Source organism: Heterocephalus glaber, unplaced genomic scaffold (assembly GCF_053883595.1).
Source record: "Heterocephalus glaber isolate CG9 unplaced genomic scaffold, H.glaber_assembly_v1.0 deba00001733, whole genome shotgun sequence".
In the NCBI taxonomy this organism is placed as follows: Eukaryota; Metazoa; Chordata; class Mammalia; order Rodentia; family Bathyergidae; genus Heterocephalus; species Heterocephalus glaber.
The window spans coordinates 6,857,159-6,879,110 of record NW_028258444.1 but is presented as its reverse complement, the minus strand read 5'-3'; positions in this window follow the sequence as shown (position 1 = coordinate 6,879,110).

Genomic DNA, 21,952 nt, shown 5'->3' with positions numbered 1-21,952 from the left:
TTATTCCTTGCCCTAAACAGAAGGTAAAGGTCCTTTTTCTCAAGTTCACAAACTTACAGAAACAGCAGGTAACTTTCTCTCATAAAGTATAACATAATCTTAGGATTCAAGTTTTCCTAATCAGCACTGGAAAAAGAAGATGAGCTGTGAAATGTGAATTTAATAAAAATCTGTTACTGTATTTCTCCACTGCTAATGATTAGTATAAAAATATGATCATAATCTTCTGGTGGAATGCAGTTATCTGTGACTAGAGGTACACTAGGCCATCAGGTTTTCTTTCCAGCAGGAAATGACTGTTAAGAACTAAAAACATTTTGAAGCAAAAAATTAGGTGTAGGAAGAAGAACGCTATAGTGTAATTTAATTTGGCTTAGGCTTTGATAGAATGTTATAAAGAAAATCTTCAAAAGTAAATCAAATATGAGATTTCAAGACAATGCAAATACCTTACTTTACTAAATTAAGTAACATCCAAATTTATGCAAACTAGAAAGAAGCAGGTGATTATTACTTATAAAGCATTTGTACTAAAGAGATCTTTAAATAGTAATCATTATTATCCATTCATAAATTATAATTCTTCAGAAAATAATTTGTAGATTTTTTTCATATTTTTACAAATTAATTTTCTTGGTACATTTAAATATACATAGAGACCACATTCATCACAGGAAATTTGTACCTGTATATGGGATATCTTGATTTCTATTTTCTCCCAACCTCTCCCATCCCTTCAAGCCCCCTCCCATCCTTATTTACAAAGTTTGTTTCCATTTCATCCTTTTCTCATTTCTCCCCTTCCTTCTTTCCCTTTTCCCAGTTCCCCTTTCCTTTTGAACAACTGCTTTCTATTTCACACTATCTATTATATATTTTGGGCCTTATTTATCTATTATATATTTTGGGCCTGCTTTGGGCATAATCAATATTACAGTCTCCCACACAGACTATTGAATGTTCACCCAATTCTAGGAAATTCTGTCATGTGTTTGCTTGGCCTTCAACCATACAGATGAATGGTAAATAAAGACTGCCTATATTTCAAACCAAAAATAAATATATTACTTCTTAAGTCATGAAAGTCTGGACATGTATTTGTAGAGTATGAGTCAAAATATTGTTCTAGATATTCAAATTTTTATCCTTAAATTGACTAGGACCATAATAACTTAAGTGTTTATGAATAGATTCTCTTCCAGAAGTTTTATTTTTATTGGAAAAATATCCTCTACTATTACAGATAAATGTTATTAAAACAGTAGTGTAAGTTTTCAGGATACATTTGAAGTTATAACCATTATTCCACTTTTGGATTCCTATAGATATTTCTCAAAACGAAATGCCATGAAGAGCTTTCCATAAGAAATTTGCATATTCTCTGCTCACAAACAATAAAATCATGGAAATAATTGTATTTAACTTGTCATTTAGCTCATCACTAGCACATAGACAAAGTTCCAAATAAAACTTAGCAATTACATAAACTGTTTTATAACCTTGGGTTTCCTAATTTACATGGACAGGGTTAATTTTGTATACAGACCTATGAGGATAGATGTAAGGTATCAATCTATTAGTTCACCTTTGAGATATCACTGTGGCCAGGGAATCCATTAACTTTCTTGCATCCATTCCACCCCTTTTCCCCATCTATACTCCAGCAGACCAGCATCTCTCACCTTCTGCCTTTCGACTTCTTTACAAATAAAACCTATAAACAAAATCTCCCTTACGTTTACAGATTCACCTCTGACTTTCTCTGTAGTTTTGCTCAACCTTTTAAATTACAATATCCTTAGAACAGATTTCTTATAATTAAAGCATAACATGCCTACAGAAAAGATTAAAAATCATATTTCTAGAGATCAATGAATTTTCCTAAAGACACTCTATATCCATTATAAAGATTAGGAAGCACATTACTTGCAATTCAGAAATATTCAAGCTCTGTTCTTATTATTACCCTCTGTCAAGGGAACTCACTGTCATGATTTCTGATAGCATAAAATTTTTCTGCTGCTTTTTAACTTTTTACAAATGGACCTGTATAATATGTATTCATATATTTGCTTTCTATTAAACTATATGCTCAGAATTATTTTGCTCCACAATAATCTTTTCACTAGAACCTTGATTAATCAATATTTTCTTCTTTCTTTCACATATTTTTATTGTCTTCTAATTTTATCTTTTTTCCCCCAATGCTCTTACTTTTTAAAAAAAATTTCCTCACTGTTAAATTTTCTTAAGAAAGAGAATTTTGTATTGCATATTTGCTATTTGGGCACATCTCCAATTCTCCTGAATATCTTCTTAAGTTTACTTAGGACTTACCATTTGATAAATCAAATGCTAAATCAAGTATTTTTTCTGTATGGCATTTGATATTACCTAACACGTCTACTTCCTGAAAATTCTTCCTGAGCGAAAGACATTCTCCACTTTCCCTCTTACTCTCTGATTCTTCCAGTTTTCTTCATATTTGTACAGTTTATAAATTGGAAATCCAGATAAGATACTTCTCTATTCTCAAGGCTGCATGTAATTGTCCTAATACTCCTCTGACTGAAGCTCACAGAAGAGACATTGGCACACATATGTGAAGCAAAAAAGATATACAGGGCTGGGCATTCAGCTCAGTGTTTCCAGCACCTGCCTCGAAAGCACAAGGACCCAAGTTTAATCCCCGGTACCAAAAAAAAAAAAAAAAAAAAAAAAGATATACAGATTTTCCTTTATTTCCTTTACTTCAAATCCTCCTGTTTTAATCCAGCAAAGTAGATAAGATTGATGATTGGGACAAGGTATAATTGTTATACTCCAGCTAGTTTTGTGATTCAGACATCTAATATTTCCATAATGACTAAAAATTTTGAGTATACTTTTGTGTACTTATTGTCTTTTATATAGTTTTCTCGGGTAAAGTATTTCTTGAGATATTTTGCTCATTTTAATGAGTATTTTATTAATGAAGTTTCATTATTATTTTTGATTGATAAACATAATCATCTATATATTTATGGGGTATAATATCATTATATTCCGTATATCCATGACCTTGTTTACCCATCATTGTTTTATGTGTAGGCATTTGAAATTTACTTTCTTGGCTATTTTGAAATATATAACAAATGTATTATTGACTCTAATCACCTGATCTCAAATCTACTCTTCTGTCTATGTTAAACTCACCTTTAACTAACAACCTCTCATTCCCTCCATCCCTACATTGTTAGCCTCTGTTCATTATCATTCCACCATTTACATCTAAGTGAGATATGATGTATTTGTCTTCTGGTGCCTAATTTGATAATTCTTTATATACTTTAATTTAAATGTTTATTTAATGTGTTTTTGTATATTATATATAATTATATATTTAGTATAAGAGTAAGACATCATTTTCCAATATTTTTTCCCAGTATAGTTTCTTGTTTTGCCTTTCTAGTCCATTTTGTATTTGAAAGAGCAGATGTTTTTAATTTGATGAAGTCTATTTAGAATATTATCTGATTAAAATGTGTTAACGTTTTTAGTTATTATAATATCTATATTATTAAAGGAAAATATTCTTTAGCAGATATAAACATTTTTCTTCTTGCTTGCTGAGTTCAAAAAGTAACTTGGTATGCGTGATTTAGAATGTGTGTGTAAAATACAAAATATTCTATGTATTGTTTTTAGGGTTCTTCTGTTTTTCTTTGGGAAATTAGTTCAATGGTTAAATCGATGAGATTGAGAAGAGTTAGTATTGGATTCATAGCTCGATTCTAATACAAACTACATCACCTTTAGAAAATTAAGTCTCATTAATATAAATGTTAATATATATAGTATATACATGCTCAGCAAGCAAGAAGAAAAATGTTTATCTCTGCTGAAGCACATATATAGAGAGAGATAGATAGAATATACATATACTGTATATACTATATATACTATATAATATTTATACTATATAGATCAGGGAATATTGCAATTTACCTCTTTCATGGTTTAGATGTGGCTTTAAGTGTGTCCTCCTAAAGTTTATATGCTGGAAACATGACTCTTTTAGGGTGATGTAAAAGGTGGTAAAAAGTTAAGAGAAAGGAACTTGCTATAGTTTAGATCTAAAATGTCCCTCAAAATTCTCATGTTTCAATATAGGTTCTTGCTTGAGGGGATGTATCACTTAAGGTATTAAGGAATTTTAGTTGCCTAAGTGAATAAATACAATATTATTTCATTAAAAGAATAGGTTCTCCACATTGTGGCACATAGAATACACTATGTAAAATTATGTGGATATAAAGGTTTCCAAGCATTATAGCATTTGGTTATACTTGCATAGTGTTATTTCCCTGAAAGAACATGTTCTCCTCCAAGTGCTACAGTTAATAAACTGTAAAAAGGCAATTGTATTACAGATGTTTCTAACACCAACAGTTGTGTATCTGAATGAATATGAGGCATTTTGGTGAACACTCATTTTTGAGTGTTTTCAGCAAGCGTCACTGCATTTAACACACTCTGGAAAGGCAGGTGTGCGAGTGATGTTTCTCTCCTTGTTTTATAAAGACCTTCAAATCTTACTTATTTTCATTACTGAAAGCATGCACTTTGGGGAAAATATCCCTCCCCATTTTTCTTCCTCAACCCTACTTTCTGCTCCTGTGTGCTTGAGTATTTTCAGATTACACATGTAAGGGAAGTTATAAAACATTTGTATTTGTGTTCAATTGGTTTCACTTAGCATAATGTTCTCCAGGTTTTCCTTCTTCTTAAAAAGCTAACTAGAGTCACGTGGAAATCACCAAATCAGCTAACTTCAGACAGGCAGGTGTGCAGATGTGGTCCCAAGGTCACCAGTCATGCTGAAAACACTGAAGGAGCCCACGCCCTGGCAGCAATCCACAGGACCTCCCCCCCCTGCTCCTTTGGATTCTTCTCTGTACAGCCATCTGGTTCAACACTACAAAGACACAGAGGGCACCAGGCCACCAGACCACTGTGCTGTAGCTAATCAAGTTCTCATCATTTAAAGAATCCCTGCCCAGAGGTAGGGGCTTTGGACACCCCGTCCCATTGCTCCTGGTCCAGAGGGAGGGGCTGCCTGGCCACCATTCCTTCTGCCGCTACCAGCACAGAGGAAAGGGCTTTTGAGCTGCCATCCATCCCGCCACTCCCAGCCCAGAGGTAGGGGCTTCTGAGCTGCCTACCCACTGCTCCTGGTCCAGAAGAAGGGGCTGCCAGGCCGCCAAATATCCCACTGCTCCCAGCCCAGAGGAAGGGGCTTTTGGGCCACCAACCCTACTGCCCCTCCTGGCCCCTGGCCCAACTCTTCCAGCTCAGAGGAGGTGAGCCACGCAGATGCCAACAGCACCCCCCTCCCCCCCAGTTGGAAAGACAAAACATGTAAATAAGTCTCAAAACCAGACTTCTAGATCACCTACAGCAACCCCAAAGGGAAATGAGATGGAACACTCTGATACTCAACCACCTGGACCCACTGAACTGGCAACAAAAGGGGATCTGGAAAAAATGAAATCAGAAATAATTGCTCAGATAACAGGAGAAATTGTGCTCCTAGTGCAAGACATGATTAATAAATCTAGAGAAGAGCTCAGGAACATGATGGAATCCCAACATAGGAAACAAATGGAATCCATAAAACAGATGCAAATAGATTTCCAGGAGATGAAAAACTCCACTGAAAGTCTACACAGCAGAATGAGCCAATGTAAGGACAGAATTTCAGATATAGAAGATAAGATTGCAATTAATGACCAGGAAAAGAAAAATTGTTTCAAAATGATAAGGGAACATGAGAAATCAATCCAGCAGCTGCTAGATGATGCAAAGAAGAATAACATAAAACTGATTGGAGTCAATGAAGAAACAGGAGAGAGTGCAGATGACATAAAAAAAAAAAAAGCTTCACAGAAGTAATGGCAGAAAATTTCCCAAAAAGGGGAAAAGAACTTGACATACAGATAAATGAGCCATATAGGACTCCAAATAGCCTTGAACAAAAAAAATCTACACATAGGCATATAATTGTTAAGATTCCAGAAACTCAACAGGAGAACAAAGTTCTATAAGCAGTTAGAGAAGAGAAACAAATCACATACAAAGGAAAGCCCATCAGAATCACAGCAGACTTCTCCACACAAACCATCAAGGCAAGAAGAGCTTGGAGTGACACATTCCAAGCCCTAAAAGAAAACAGCCTCCAACTCAGATTGATGTACCCTGAAAAACTATCTTTCAAAATGGATGGAGAAATAAGATACTTTCATGACAAAGAGCACCTTAGGAACTTTGTGAATACCAAACCAGCACTCCAAAGAATTTTACACAATAGCCTAGGAACAGACATTGAGGATCACAACCCCAGGAAGTAAAGCAGAATGAACCCAGCTGGCATGACAAGAAATTAAATGTAAAGGGGGAGAACCCAACAAAAAGAAAAAGTCATGGCAATGATAAGTCAATACGTTTCAGTTATAACCATCAATGTTAATGGTCTCAATTCACCAATCAAAAGAAACAGACTGGCAGGATGGGTCAAGAAGCAAAATCCAACAATATGCTGCATACAAGAAATACACTTAATTCAAAAGGAAACTCATAGACTGAAAGTTAAAGGGTGGAAAACAATACTCCATGTGACAGGAACCCCCAAAAAAGCAGGAGTAGCTATCCTCTTTGCAGATCAAGTAGACTTCAAACCAACACTGATTAACACAGATGAAGAAGGACACTACATCCTTGTAAAAGGTACAATCAAAGAGGAAGAGATGACAATCATAAATAGCTATGCACAAAACACTAGTGCACCCAACTATATAAAACAAATACTAATGGACATGAAAAGTCATATATGCACTAATACCATTGTAGTGGGGAAACTCAACACCCCACTGTCACAAATAGAGAGATCAACTAGACTAAAAATAAGTAATGAAATACTAGAACTCAATCGAACTCTTGAACAAATGAACTTAACAGATGTTTACAGAGTCTTCCACCCCCAAAATCAGAATACACATTCTTCTCAGCTGCACATGGGTCATTCTCCAAAATAGACCACATACTCACACATAGAACATGTTTAAGTAAGTGCAAAGCAACTGAAATTATCCCCTGTATATTATCAGACCATACTGTGAGGAAATTGGAGATCCATAGCAAAAGAAACTCAAAAAATTTCATAAACATGTGGAAATTGAACAACACACTTCTGAATAAGCAATGGGTCATAGAGGAAATTAAAGAAGAAATAAGAAAGTTCCTTCAGTTAAATGACAATGACAATGCAACATATTGGAATCTATGGGACACAATGAAAGCAGTCTTACAAGGGAAATTCATAGCAGTGAATATTCATATTAGGAAAACAGAATGAGCCCAATTAAACAACCTGATGCTGAACCTCAAGCTTCTAGAAAAAGAAGACCAGGACAACCCCAAAGCCCATACAAGGGAGGAAATTATAAAGATCAGAGGAGAAATCAATGCAATGGAGACTAAGAGAACAGTACAAAAAATCAATGAAGCCAAGAGCTGGTTCTTCAAAAGAATCAACAAAATTGACAAACCCTTAGCCAACCTTGTCAGAAAAAGGAAAGAAAAGGCCCAAATCCATGCAATTAGGAATGAAAAGGGTGAAATTACAACAGACCCAGCAGAAATCCAGAGGATCATCAATACCTACTTCCAGAATCTATATGCCAATAAAATGGAAAACACAGAAGAAATGGACAGATTCCTAGATACATATACCAAATTCCTAGATACATAGATACATAGACCAAAGTTGAACGAAGACCTAAAAATTCTGAACAACCCAATATCAACCAATGAAATTGAAAATGGAATTAAAACTTAACAACTAAGAAAAACCCAGGCCCTGATGGCTTCACTGCTGAATTCTACAAGACATTTAGAAAGGAACTACTGTCACTACTGTTTAAACTCTTCAATGAAATTGAAAGGGAAGCAATACTCCCAAATTCATTCCAGGAAGCAAGCATCACCTTGATCCCCAAAGCAGAGAAAGACCCAACCAAAAAGGAGAACTATAGGCCATTCTCACTAATGAACATAGGTGCAAAAATCCTTAAAAAGATACTGGCAAATAGAATGCAGAAGATTATCAAGAAGATCATACAGCCTGTTCAATTGGGATTCATCCCAAGGATGCAGGGATGGTTCAATATATGCAAATCAATCAATGTAATACACTATATCAATAGAGCCAAGGACAAAAACCATATGATTATCCCCATAGATGCAGAAAATGCATGTGACAAAATCCAACATGCATTTATGGTAAAAGCCCTACAAAAAATTTTAATAGATGGTCTCTACCTGAAACTGATAAAAGCCATCTATGAAAAACCAACAGCCAATATCATATTAAATGGTCAAAAACTGAAATCCTTCACACTCAAATCAGGAACAAGACAAGGATGTCCACTATCACCACTCTTGTTCAATATAGTTCTGGAAACATTAGCCATGGCAATTAGACAAGAGAAAGAAATAAAAGGAATAAAGATAGGAAATGAAGAAGTCAAATTGTTATTATTTGCAGATGACATGATACTCTATATAGAAGACCCCAAGAACTCCACCAAAAGTCTTCTAGACTTAATAACCAAATTCTGTCAAGTAGCTGGTTACAAGGTCAATACACAAAAATCAATAGCTTTCCTCTACACAAATAGCAAACTCACTGAGAGAGAAATAGGGCAAATAATTCCTTTCACAATAGCATCCAAAATAGTGAAATACCTAGGAATCATCCTAATGAAAGAAATCAAAGACCTCTTCTCTGAAAACTATGGCACTCTGAAAAGAGAGATTGAAGATGATATCAGAAAATGGACAGACATCCCCTGCTCCTGGGTAGGAAGGATTAATAGAGTGAAAATGGCCATACTTCCAAAACTGCTATGTAGATTTAATGCAATTCCAATTGAGATCCCAGCAGCATACTTCATGGACCTTGAGAAAACAATCCAAATATTCATTTGGAAGAAGAAGAGACCCAGAGTAGCAAAAGCAATTCTAGGTAACAGAGACATGGCAGGGGGTATCACAATCCCCAACCTGCAACTCTACTACAAAGCTACTGTGATATAAACAGCATGGTACTGGCAAAGAAACAGACCTGAGGACCAGTGGAACAGATTAGAAGATGGAGAAACAACGCCAGACACACTCAGCCATCTCATCTTGGATAAAGGAGCCAAACACCCTCACTGGAGGAAAGATAGCCTCTTTAATAAATGGTGCTGGAAACATTGGGCTTCAACTTGCCAAAGATTAAAAATAGACCTGTATCTCTCACCTTGCACTACACTAAAACCAAAATGGATTAAAGATCTAAATATTAAAATAGAAACTCTGAACCAGTTGGAACAGAGGTTAGGTAGAACCCTTGAAGACATTGGTGTAGGAAAAGATTTCATGAACAAAACCTCAGTTGCCCATGAACTAGCACAAACAATCAACAAGTGGGATCTCTTCTTATTAAAAAGCTTCTGCACAGCAAGAGAAACCACCAGCAGTGTGAAGAGACAACCCACAATGTGGGAAAAAATCTTCACCTGCTCTTCTTTAGAGAAAGGTCTACTATCTCGAATCTATAAAGAACTTACAAAGATCAGACCTCCCAAATTTAAAGACCCAATCCAAAAATGGGCATCTGAAATGAACAGACATTTCTCAGACAGGGAAGCAGAAATAACAAATAAGGGGCTGGAGATTTAGCTCAGTGGTTTCACTGCTGACCTTGCAAGCACAAGGTCCCAAGTACCAAATGAATAAATAAATAAATAATAATATAAAAAATAAATTAAAGAAAAGAAATAGCAAATAAATACATGAAAAAATGTTCAACATCACTGGTCATTCGAGAAATGCAAATGAAGACAATGCTGATTCCAACTCAGACCAGAAAGAATGGCTGATATCATGAAATCAACCAACAACAAATGCTGGCGGAGCTCTGAGGAAAGAGGAATCCTGCTCCACTGCTGGTGGGAGTGTAGACTGGTGCAACCAGTGTGAAAATCAGTATGGAGATACCTCAAAGAACTAGGACTGGAAGTCCCATTTGACCCAGCTATTCCCCTGCTGGGGATCTTTCCCAAAGAATTAAAAGAATCATACCACAGTGATATATGTGCACCCATGTTCATAGTAGCACAGTTTGTTATAGCTAAAACTTGGAAACAGCCAAAATGCCCATCAACTGGAGACTGGATAAAGAAAATGTGGTTTTTTAATAAAATGGAGTACTGCTCAGCCATAAAAAATGAGAAATTAGAGACATTTATAGCTAAATGGATGCACAGTGAGGAAATACTCTTAAGTTAAACAAATAGGACACACATGTATAAATACCAAATAGTTTCGCTGGTGTGAGAAACTGAAAGTGTAAATAAGAATTAAAATGTATAATAGGCAATGTGAAATAGGAAGAAAAGGAACACAGGGGAAGGAAGTGGGAGGGTAGGGGAAAGGAAAGAAGAGTATGAAATTAATATGAGAAAATGGAAAAATAGGAACAAAATCTTTGTAAATAGGGAAGAATGGATGGGTTGAAGGGAGGGCTGGGCAAGGGTGAAAAATAAGAACCAAGAGAGATTATGTAAAGATGCAAATTTCCAATGATGAATGTCATTATGTTGCATACCTAAAATGTACCAATGATTAGAATGAATAATCGATAATGCAAAATAAGAAGAAAATGCCCAAAAGGGTAGGGGTAGTGGGATGGGCAGGGGAAAGGAAAAAAGGGAAAGGAAAAATGATGAGAAATGGAAAAAATGGAAATAAAGTCTTTGTAAATAGGGAATGGTGGAGGGGGGTGAAGAGAGGGCTAGGAATGGGGAAAAAATAAGAACCAAGATGCATTATGTAAAGGTACAAGTTCCCAATGAGAAATGTAATTGTGTTGTATACCTAAAATGTACCGATAAAAGAATTTAAGAAAAAAAAGCTAACTAATATTCCATTATATGTATACACCACATGTTTTTATCCATTATTTTGTCTATAAAAATTTAGGTTGCTTCCATGTAATGGCTATTATGAATAACGATGCAATAAACACGGGCATGCAAATATCCTTTGGAAATGCAAACTTCAATTCCTTTGGATACATATCCAGAGGTAGCACTGCTGGACCATGTGGTAGGTCTATCTTTAATATTGCATTTTTTAAGGAAAATTCATATTGATTTCCACAGTGACTCCTCCAGTTTTTCTTCCTAACATTAATGTAAGTATAAAATAATAGCCTTACTATCAACTCTTTTATCACTGTGATTTATTCCTAAGTAAAATAGGGCACTGTTAGTGTGTGTTAATTTGGTATTCTGACACTGACATTAGTATGGTTGTTTGTTAATGCTAACAGTTTTTTTTTGTAGACTCCTTAGAGTTTTCTAGATATGAGACCATAGCACCTGCAAAAGAGATAGTTTTACTTCTTCCTTTCAAATTTGACATCTTTTATTCTCCTCTCTAATGATCTGGCTAGAACTTTTAGCTCTATATTACACAGAAAGGCAAAGGGGGATACTTTTCATTTTCTCCCACTTTTGAGATACATCTACAGGAAATCTCAAACTGCCCTGATTTTTATAATCTTTATAAATCAAGTAACTGTCAAGGCTTAATTTTAGAAAAATTTAAAAGAAAATAGCTATTTTATACATTTCAAAATAATGTTTGAAAGACAAAGTTTATATATGAAGTATGTAAGAAAAAACTAAAAAATGGATGTTTTAAATTTAAAAGAACTGACTATATAAGCCCACTGCATTAAAAGTAATTTGATGTAACACCATGATTTATTACATTCTATAAAATGAGTACTTTGAAGGGATAGTATATTTTTACTATTAGAGAACCATAAAACACATGAAAATTCCAAAATAGCTTAATGCAATAAAATATACCTTGATTATACTAAAAATGCCACTTACCATACCATTTATGAATATTAAATACTGGGCTAATTGATAATTGCCCAAAAGAGCATATTAGGAAATAATTCACCTGAAGAATTCCTAAATACTTTTCATTTGTAAAACACATTAAACACTTTTACTTTGTATTCCTCCCCATAATTCTAATTTTAGTGAATTAAACATGCCCAATTCATTTTACAGATCTGGATGATGACACTAAAAATTATACAGTTTATCATAGGTAATCCTTGGAGCAATTTCTCAACTTTGATTTCTGAAAAGAATCATTGCTTTTAAGAGTTTCTTTTTTATGAAACAGATAGTATCCTTACAAAGTATTTTATATTATTACCATAAGAGTTTACCCATTGCCCTGTCAAGTTAGAAATCTTTTTCACTTTTAAAAGCTTTATTGAGATTCAGATTACATACCACATTTTCCATTACACAACTCAATGATTCTTATAAAATATATCAAATTGTGCAACCATTGGTACATTAATATTTGGAGCATACCTATCACCTCAGAAAGCTCCTTTAACGTTATGGTGTCAAGTAACATAAGTCAAACAAAGAAAGTTAAATATCACATGATGTCTGAGTTACTTTTCTTCTTTCTGGGACAAAATACCCAATACACACAAATTAAAGGAGGAAAAGTTTATTTCAGCTCACAGTTTGTAGAGGTTGCAATCTAAAGTTGGCTGGCTCCAAGGCAGGGTGGCATGGCAGAGGGGCATTGCAGAGGAGAAACAGTCCATGGCAAAGCAGGCAGGAGTCAGTGAAGCAGCAAGCAGCAGCAGCAAGCCTGCCTTTCTTTTCCCTTTATATTCTATCCAGGCTATAAGATTATTGATTGGTGTCACCCACACCCAAGCTGGGGCTTCCATTATCCACACCTAGAACTATGCTAAACCCATTTGGTTATCATAAACCCCTAATTCCAGTATCACAATCCCTAGAGCAGTGATGCTGAACCTTTTAGATACAGCGTGCTCAAACTGCAACTACAAAACTCCTTATGTATTGTAAAATGCCAACACTGCAATTAAATCTGAATATTGAAGGCCAGTGATTTAGCTCAGTGGTTCTGTCGCTTGCCTTGCAAGCACAAGGACCCAAGTTCGATCCCTGGTACCAAAAAAACAAAACAAACAAACAAAAAATCTGAATATTGAGGTTTTAGTTTAGAAAAAAATAATTCAGACATTAAAACCTTTTATCTAAAAAAAGCACAGTAACAGAGCTTTCAATGATATGAACAGCTTTTTATTGAGAGGTAAAAGTTTGCATTTGGAGTACTTTTGAAAAATAAATCTGATCTTTGCTATTGTATGCACGTTGATAATTTGTCAAATTTGGCCAGGGTGACTTGGCTCAAGTGCTGACAGAGAGGGTTTTGTATGCCCACTGAGGCATGCATGCCATAAGTTCAACACTACTGCCCTAGATCCAGTCTTCTTCAAAAAGCCCCACCTATGAGCACATGAAATTTGGGAGGACATCTAGAAAAAAGTCATAACACACGATTTGTCTTATATGAAAAAGTTGAAATATGAATGAATAAATTTGTAAAACAAAGGAAAGATTGTAGGAAAAAAAAATTTTGTGGTGGGGAAGGAGATTGAAGGTGCAGGAAAGAAGGGTATAGAGATTAAAAATGATAAACATATGTAATATACAAGTATCAAATCCTTAAAACAAAAAACTATCTTGTATTTCGAACATATACTAATTTTCTTAAAAGCTCATTGTGTAGTTTTCACCTAATCAACTTAATTTCACTTAATTCTCACCCAAACACCAAGGCAGTCATTTATTTGCTTTCTACAACTATAAAGTTGCCTTTTCTGAACATTTTATTCAAATGGAATCATGTATTATTCACTTTTTGTTGTTTGACTTTTTCATGTCACATAATATGTCATCATATATCAGTAGTTTGTTCATTTTTATTAATAAATACTATTCCTCTGTATTTACTACTCACATCTTGTTTATCCTTTCACTGCTTGATAGACAATTGCATTTTCCCTGGGTTGGGGATATTATAAAAGTGCTTCTATAAGCATCACTATGTTTATGTAGAACCCAGAAGTAGAATCATGGCATCATATGGTAAGTTTCTATTTATCTTTGTAAGAAACTGCCAACATGTTCTCTGAAGTGACTGTATTGTTTTACATTTCTCTTAAGAATGTTAGGAGCATTCCAGTTTCTCCACATTCTTATGAATACTTAGTCTTTTAATTATACATAGTGATTTTGGTGGGTGTAGATATCTCTTTAGCATTTTAATTTCCATTTCTGTAATGACTAATGATGTTTAATTGTTCATTTACTTATTAACCACTCATATATGTTCTTTAGTAAAATTCCTCCCAAATCTTTTGACCATTTTATCTTTTATTTTATTCCAGATGCATGTCATTTATCGGATATAAAGTTCACAAATATTTTCTACAATAGGTGTCTTATCTTTTCATTTTTTAATGGTGTCTTTTGAAACACCAAAGTTCTTAATTGTGATAAATCAAATTTATTTTATATGACTTATTAAAGAAAAATTAATTTGATGTTTTATCTAAGAAATGCATAAATGCCATCTACTTCCTTGTTATAGTTTTCTTAGCTTATTTACAGAAAAAATAAGAAAGTCATCCAGAAAAGAGAAGCAGCATTACAGATCCATTTTCACACACAAACACACACACACACACACACACACATACACTGTGTAAAAGAAACTGCAAGATCTGTGTTTGAAAATTTTACAGAGTAAACTCACTTATACAGCTGAGCTGTCACACAAGATTGGCCTGCCAAACACTTGAATCAGAGGTCTCCTTAGCATAAAGCTTGATCGTTGATGGACAAGCAATTAGAAGAAGCTACTGAAGCAGAATGATAACTGGGACATCGTCTGTGATGCCTTCCATCCTTCCTTTCTTCACTCGATGCATATTCTCTATCCCCATCACCTAATGACTTTAGAAGGTTTTATCACACCTGGAACTGTACTTAACAGTGAAACATTCCCATTTTGAGAGTCCAGAAAGACTTTTCCTTGCTGACATTCTCCAGAGAGTCAGGCCTCATAGGTATATTTACTCTGAGTGATCTTTTAGCTGAGTACATCCTACTAAGGATAACCAATAGTAAGGTCTCTTCCTCCTTTGAAGTATCATCAGTCTAACCAGAAATTCATCTACAAGACTTCACTGGGTCAGTTGTCTTCTTTTATTTTCTCCCTTTTTCCCCTTTCCCTTGGAACTGTTCTACCAACTAAAAGTAGCAAATTAATGACAGTCCAGAGGCTTTCATTCCTTCCTTCAAGGATGACATTAGGAAAGAAAATGACCAATGGAATTTTAAAAAGTAATCAAAGAGCCAAACTGAAGGTCTCTGAACATAAATTATTATCAATGCAACATAAATTTCTAATATCCATTTCTCAAGAGAATATGAAGGACAATTTTCTGATCCTACCTGGGAGAAAAGAACACACTACTGTCAAAAGCCATCCTGTCTTCTCCCTTTTCTCCCCTCCAGGAAAAAGCCTTAGTCTGCAAGGAGAACAGTAACAAAAGCTTTCACCTTGGGACCCTAGGAGGAAACCTTCACAGTTGTTGTAAAGAAAGAATTAGAAACATGGACTGGGCTCAACCATGAAGCTGGCTGAGAGATACTAGGCAAGACTGCATATGCAAGACCCAACAGCAAATAGCCTAAGAATAGGTCTTACTCAGAACATCAGAGAATTTCATACCTCTTCCTCTTACCATGGCCCAATGGACACCCTTACTAGAGAAATAACATTTGCAGCATATCTAGCAGAATAGAGACAGAATCTCTTTGGGCTATGGTGAACAGGGAAACCCAAATCAAAGTGCACAGTATTATCAAAAATCCTAACCTGTGAATAAAGTACCACTTGAGAAAATTGTGTGGTAAGGTTAAACTTTAACAACAGATTTAAAACCAATCCTATATGACTAGATTAAAGAAAATTATATATTCAAATCCAAGGGGAAGGTGTTGTGGCTTATATATAGGTGTCTCCTCAAAGCCTCACATGCTTACAGGTGAGGCTTTGGGGAGGTGATTGAATCATGGTTGTGTGATACTGCATTAATCCATTGATAGGTTTACAGGTGGATATGATGTTCGGAGATGAAAGCTAGTGGGAAGAAGAGTGTCACTGTGGACATTTCCTGGAAGGTATATATCCTTCCTCTTGCTTTCATTCTGCCCTTCTTCCACCTGCCACATCATGAACTGTTTCTCCTCTGTCATGCCTCTCCACCTTGGAACCAGCCCAGTGTAGATTGAAACCGCTACATAATATAAGGTAAAATGAATCTTTTCTCCTTTAACTTGTGTGTGTGTGTTGAGTATTTTGTCCCAGCAATGAAAAAGTAACCAAAACAGATGGAATAGGCCCTCATCAAGCATAGAAATATGTCTTATGAAAACAATCCACATTTTCATGATAGATGAATGTGTAATGAAAATGTGGCAAGTACATGCAGTGGGATATTATTTACCATTAAAAATTAAGACATTTTTGAAACATGCTACATGAATGCATCTTGAAATGTTACATTAGGTGAAATATCTAGAAACAAAAGGGCAAACATTGTATGCTTTCACTTACATGAGGTACTAAAAATAGACAAATTCACAGAAAAAAATAGTAGAGTAGAATTTAAAAGGCATGAGGAAGTGGGAGATGAGAATTACTATTTAATGTGTATAAAATTTTAAATAAATATGATGAAAAAGTTCTAGAGATGGACATAGGAAATGATTGGATAACATTCTGAATATACTTACTATCTCTAAACTGTAATGGCAAATGGCTAAAATGGAACAACTTTATGTTGCATATATTTTTACCACAATAGAAGAAATGCATTACCCTTCCTCTATTCTGTGCTAAACAAGAGGTTTAGCTTTCAGGGGGAAAATGTATTAAAAAATAATAAACACATTTCAAAGATACAAAACAATGATCACAACAAAACTCCTATGACAGATTTTGATACTATTAGAGTATGAATTTTAAATAACTGCACTTAATATGTCAAATATTCTAACAAAGGGAATAGAAAATATTCATGATGATATGATTCCTTTTAGTAGAAAAAAGTTACAATAAAGAATTTAGAAATGCTAAAAAGCAAAACAAAAATAGAAACAAAGATAGAGAGTACTTTTAATGGAATATCAGTAAATTGAATTCAGCCAAAGGATCAGTGAACTCAAAGAAATGCCAGTAGTAATTAACAAGCTGAATCACACTTAAGAAAGAGAAAGAGAGAGACAGAGACAGAGACAGAGACAGAGAGGAGAGGGAAGGGGCAGGAATAAAAAAAGTATATGCAAGAGCAATGGGACAGTATCAGTCAGTTTATACATAATTAGAATCCCTGAAATTAAAGTTAGACAGAAAGTACTTAAACAATGGCAGGAAAATTTCCAGGCTGACAGACACAAAATTGTATATTCAAGAAACTCAATGAATGCCTTTTGTACAGCTATCATACTTCTCATCTTTTCTTTCTCTCTCTGATTCAGCTTTGCTACAATCCTACCTACCACTACAGATAGCTGCTGCTCAACAATACACAGGAAGAATGTATGAGACCACTAACTTTGTTTCTATTAATATGTGTGCCTTTGTTTATGTTCCATTCTGTGTTTCTATTCTGTGCCTTCAGTTGAAATTTTTACTGTATATCAAATATTTCAAAGCATAACTGTATACACTAATATCAAAATGCAAATTGATTAGCTCAGATTGTTTCTTTTTTTTGTTAAATTCTTTTGTTGGGGTACATTTTAGGTATACAACACAATTACATTTCTCATTGGGAATTGTACCTTTACATAATGCATCTTGGTTCTTATTCAGATTGTTTCTTAAAATCTTAAATCTGTTAGTAAGTTCACTGTTAATTGGAAAAATTTAAGAGACATATATACACAACAAAATTAGATCAACAGTAAAAGTTTATGTCAAAATGATTTATTTGTCTCAGAAAAGGGTAGATGCTCAAGAAAAGACGAAAAATAAGGAAAAATGCTAACCTCTTAAAATATATGCAAAGTGTTATTCTAATAAAAGATAAATTCTTACAGTAAAATAAAGATCCAGTTTATTTAGCTAAGTATACCTAAGTTTTATTTTTTAAAGGTTACAAACTATAAAAGTAAAATATTTCAAACTATTATTAAATTTTGAGGGAGACCTTCATCACCATTCTTTCTGTAAGGCAGATTGATTAAACTTTACAAACATATTCATTTTAGCAGCCAGGGGAATATGTTACATTCATCCACTTAACATTTACTTAATGATTTGTAAGCCTTGTGATTCCAAAATAACTTAGTATTTACTTTATATAAACATTTTCACAAAGGATGCATGCCAGATTGTCCAAGAAGCTCACCAGAGATATAAGAACATCCTTGTATGAGGTATATAGTAACTAAAATGTATGACCTTAGATCTGAAATGTCCTCTCAAAGGTCCATACACTAAAGGCTTGGTCCTCAGCCCATGGTACTACTGAGAGGGGGTGGAACCATTTAAGAAGCAGGGCTTATTAGGTGGAGGAAGTTAGGTCATTGGGAGCCTCCCCATGAGGGAAATATGGGGACCCTTGCCCCTCTTTTTGCTTCCTGGTTCCAGCACACACTCTCTGCCATGGTGTGTGGCCTCAACACAGTTCCCAAAGCAAAGAGGGTACAAGCCACAACAGAGTGAACCCTGTAACCATGAGCCAAAATAAACTTTTCTTTCTCATAAATGTATTTTCTCAGCTATTTCATCACAGAAAGTGACAGAAAGCTGATTAACACAGCCCTCTTGGTGGAAGTAAATACAAAGTTCATCCAATTTCCCTACTTATGGAAGCTATATCATGTTATTATTTTTAAAATAATAAAAATTAGTTTAGAAAAATCTTCACTAGTATTCCCAGTGCACAGAACAACATAGTAGATGTTTATCAGAGGCCAATCAGTCCGCTGATCTTCCTAGAGAGGGTTATGATGAAGGACAAAGGAAGAAAGACAGAGTTTCAAGGTACATGGGGGGCTAGAAAGTCAATGCCGGAGTGGACAGAGGCAAAGACACTGTGAGGTAGCCACTATTTATTGGGTGCACACAATAATTGGAGGGAGTATTGGTGACTCAGAGAGTAGCAGTGATCTTATGAGGTGATCTTATGCTGACAAGGATCTTCTGTTGGTGAGGACGGTGGGATGGGCAAAGCAATCTTACAATAGTAGGTGAGATGAGATAGCAGGCTAATAAGGAATTTGTCCTTCCCCCATGTGAAACCTTTCTCTTTTGTTTTATTACTACTCAGTTCTGAAGGTACCAGGATGTCTTCAGCTGATGTACTCTTCCCCTGGAGCATCACAGAATCACTGGACCATTGAGGACTCCACTGTGACCAGAGGTAAAATAGAGTTATGTATCCACATGCCATAGCCAGCTCGGGTGGAAAGACACTAGACTTTAGATGAGCCCTAACCACAATTTCATTACAAAATGATTTTTCCTCAAAAATTATAAAGAATGGCTCTTGATAAGTGTTTAATAAAATGTGTAAAGAGAAGGTAGAGAGACAAAAAAGAATGATGGTGAAGAAGAGGAAGAAGGTGAGAGAGGACAAGAAAGGAGATCACTTCCATCAGCTTTTACTTTCAACCTGTCTTACTCAACATTTCTAAAATGGGGAAAGACCAAGTATCATCATATGTCTAAATTTTTTAAATTAATTTTATTGGTACATTTTAGGTATACAATACGTTTACATTTATCATTGGGTGCTTGTACCTGTACATGATGTATCTTGGTTCTTATTTTTTTCCCCATTCCCTGTGCGCCCTTCCCCCCCTCCACCCTTCCCTATTTACATAGATTTCATTTCCATTTTTTTTCTTTTCTCATAGTTTTTCCTTTCCCTCTTTTCCTTTCCCCTTCCCCTTCCTCATATGTCTAAATTAAAACTGGATATTCTGGATTTCTCTTACAAATTTAGAGGTCAGGGTTCATTCATTCATTTATTTATCACATTTTTACCTACATTTTGTGGATTTATGAGTCTGTGTTTGGTACTGGATGTAAAAACTTATTTGTTCACTTAGATTTAAGCAACTTCTACTTGTATAATTCACATACAAATAAATACAGTAAAGGGGGAAATTGCACATTGCACACAATAGAAAGTATCACCATAGATGACTAATTAAAGGAATGCTAAAAATGGGTAATAATTTACTGATTTCAGAAACATGGGGGAAAGGTATGTCAGGCAGAAATATTCAAATGTATAAAGACTGAGATTGTGACATGGCAAGATCTCTGGGGAAGATGAAATTGGTCTAATAGACCTTTAAGACAGTCTGTAAAGGGAAAGCCTAGCAGGATAATGAAATTAGAGACAGAAGAATATTAACAGACTATTGCAGTGGTCCAGAAAGGAGATGGTGGACGATAATGAAAGGGTTAGAGAGGAGAGTGTTGATTTCAGAAATATTTAAGATAAAATAATCAGAAATATATATGCTTTAATAGAGAGGAATTGCAGACATATTTCTTATAACTAAAAATAAATAGTATATTTATATGACTAAAAAAAAGTGTAGTACTTTTGAGCAAAATAATGAGTCAAGACTTCTACCTGTGGCATTTTAAACATCTTCAGAAGGTGCTGTGTTTACCTATTGGACACGGGGGATTGAAGGTCAGGAGAGAAATGAGTAAGAAGTGAATATGAGAAAAAGTAGCCCTCCCAGAGAGACACACAGGTTTTCTTCAGCTTTTCTCCTACTTCTGTGGCAGTAATTAAAATTAAATATCATGTATGTGTAGAAATATCCTGAGATTTTTTAATAAGAAAATTTGAATTATATGACCCAAAACTTGTCATATAAGTTTTAAACTGTACTGATAATTTATATTTAAAACCACATAGGGCTAGGCTGTAAAGATCAAATCTAGTCAAAAATGTTACTTTTGGAGTAAAGCAATAATCTCTAAGAAGTAAGAATTAGCTGCTTAGCAAATGGCTTCTCTCAAAGAGACAGAGACTGTTGAGCCTGCTAGTTTACAATAAAAATAATTTTCTGTCAAACTGTCACTGGCATATCCTATAGATAGCAAAACTAAACTTATGTTCCTTAGCTTTTTATATAACATATATTGGGTCTCTCACAGGGATAGTTAAACAAGTGTACATTAATTACATCATTGACACAAAATCATTTTGAATAATTACAATCCTCCAACTGTCCATATTATGTACATCCTTTGAGCCTGGGACTGGTAAACTACTGCACACCATGCATTCCCTTGCAAATCTGGCATCTAAGCAGATGTAGAAGACAGATGTACTGATACAATAAAGACATAATAACAAGTAAGCAGTGTTTATAGCAATGGCAGGTAAAGGCATTTATCACAGCTCAGTATTGGGGCAATAAGCATAAAAGGAGATAAATAACCAAGAAAACACAAAACATTGCTATTTTCAAAGTGCTGGACTGAACACAGGTGAGCCACTAATGAACAAATCCAACATAGCACCAACCCTCACCCTAGGACCTTGTATGCCCATGGGAGAGAGACATAAACACTTGTATCAGTCAGCTTTCCTGTTGGTGGGAGAAATTACCTGCAATGTAAAGGAAGAGAGATATTTTGTCTCACAGTTTCAGAGGATTTAGTACCTGGTCATCTAGCTCCAGGGCAGGAACATCATGGCAGAAGGGAGTGTCATATAAAGCTGCTTAGCTCATGGTGACCAGGAAGGAGAGCAGGGAAACAACACCAGAGAGGAAGAAGCCAGGACCAGAAATAGTACCCAAGGTTAGGCCAATATGACCCACACAGACAGACCCAGAAGTGTGATTTACTAACCTTGGCAGCCCCAAGCCAATCAAGTTGACCATTTTATCCA